Source organism: Anarrhichthys ocellatus, unplaced genomic scaffold (genome assembly GCF_004355925.1).
Source record: "Anarrhichthys ocellatus isolate YVR2014 unplaced genomic scaffold, GSC_Weel_1.0 scaffold19, whole genome shotgun sequence".
NCBI lineage: Eukaryota > Metazoa > Chordata > Actinopteri > Perciformes > Anarhichadidae > Anarrhichthys > Anarrhichthys ocellatus.
Window position 1 is genome coordinate 2,315,494 of NW_022280049.1, and position 1,922 is coordinate 2,317,415.

Here is a 1,922-nt window from a genome sequence, read left to right on the forward strand (position 1 = left end):
AAGAGGACAATGCAGATCCATGGAGCTCACGTGAGACGACCACAGTCACCGAATCAAGGTAGTTTATTTGCTGCCATGTCACATATGAGCTGGTGTTTTAAGATGTCTGTGTTAAAGTGGATGCAATATGTATTTAAATGTGTTTAGGAATAGTTTACTCCACTGATGCTGCTTAAAAATAGGATTCAATTGTAAAATAGATTCTCATTCCAGTTAAATAGGCAATTAAGTCTAATGCCATAAATGCTTTTTGATAAAAATGTTTAGGAAATCATTTCATGTTTGTAAAAAAATCTGAAAACAGATTTGATCACATTAATGATCTGTTTAGTTTTCAGTAGTTGGTATAGACTGAAGTCAGGGTTCATTTTGGGTGAAGAAAGCCTTAACTACACTGGTTTTGCCATTCAGCAGCAGGATAGTCTTTCCATTTGTCAAAGTCATCCAGATTCTGATTTTGGTTGAGTTTGGCCCCGGGTTCCTCTGTGTTTCTGTTTACCATTCAAACTGCATTAAATCTTTCCATTATGAGTCAATGTGATCAGAATTCCTTTGACACAAGATGGGCCATGCTGACAATTGAGAGTGAAATCAGTGTGAAATTGTTTTTCAGCTCGGCTGATCCGTTTGATCCATATCCGATAGGGACCACATCCTCTAACAGGTAATCATATTGGTTTGGAGCTGTGACTGTTTTCCAGCCAGCCAGATAGCATCCCGTCATGCATAATGCAGCAGTTTCTGATTATGAGCCACTTTTCTCCATTGCAGCTCTTCTGACCTGCTCCAGCCTCGCTCTGATATTTCCAGCAACAGGTACTGGAATGATGATGCAAATCCCCCTTTTTCTATATTGCAACCTTTGCTTGTAGCACCGATATTATCATGTTGCTACATAATATTAGAATTACTACAACTGCTGTACTTTATTGTTCATTGCAATACTTTGTATTCACAATCAGCAGCTGGTATACTAGACACACTGAGCTCTGTGGGTACACCTTATTGATACACTAATGTTGATTTCATGTTTTACATTATTATTATTTCTTCAGCGCATCATTTACTTTCATGGAGAACAAAGATCCAAGTCCAGCAACCGAGTAAGTTGCACTCATCTAACACCTGCTCTGTGATCCAGCTAACTATTATTTTTTTAATTAATTTAGTTTGAAAATCATAAAAATAAAATAAGGCCACGGTGACTTCTTCAAATTGCTTATTTTGTCTGACTAACTAATGTAAATTATGATATAAAGCAGAAATGACCACATTTGAGAATCTGGGCTATTTTTGTTCGATAAATGACTTGAAATTTTGAATCAACCAGCAAAATTACTGGTAATAAATTTTCTGTTGATTGTCTAATTGATTAATCAAATAACCTTAAACTATAAACTGTAAATGTTCTTTATATTGAGTGTGTCAGTGACATGTTCCCTGTGTGCACCTGTAGTTTTGTTAAAGTGTGTTTGGGCACATTCTGTCTTTATTAGAGAGTTGAGAGATGACAGAAAATGGGCAACGACGATCCCTAGCGGGGTATTGCGCTTCATAGTCGGTGCTTTAAACCCCAGCGCACCCCATTTCCTGAAATTCTAATGTTTTACTTCACGGCATTGTCCCCTTTTTATGTATGTGTGTGTGTGTGTGTGTGTGTGTGTGTGTGTGTGTGTGTGTGTGTTTGACAGTATTAGCAGTAATGCGTTGGAATCTCCTGCAGATAGCGTCATCCCTATCAACGCTGACACCACAAGATATTAAACTGAGTTTAGTGCATAATTGTGTTATGAATGTATGAGTGAGACGCATGCAGGGAAATGGAAATGGCTCTCTCAAAGTGCACACATTACGATCTAATATGCTTGATGTGTCATAACTTCTACTCTCTCTCTCTCTCTCTCTCTCTCCCTCCCTCTCTC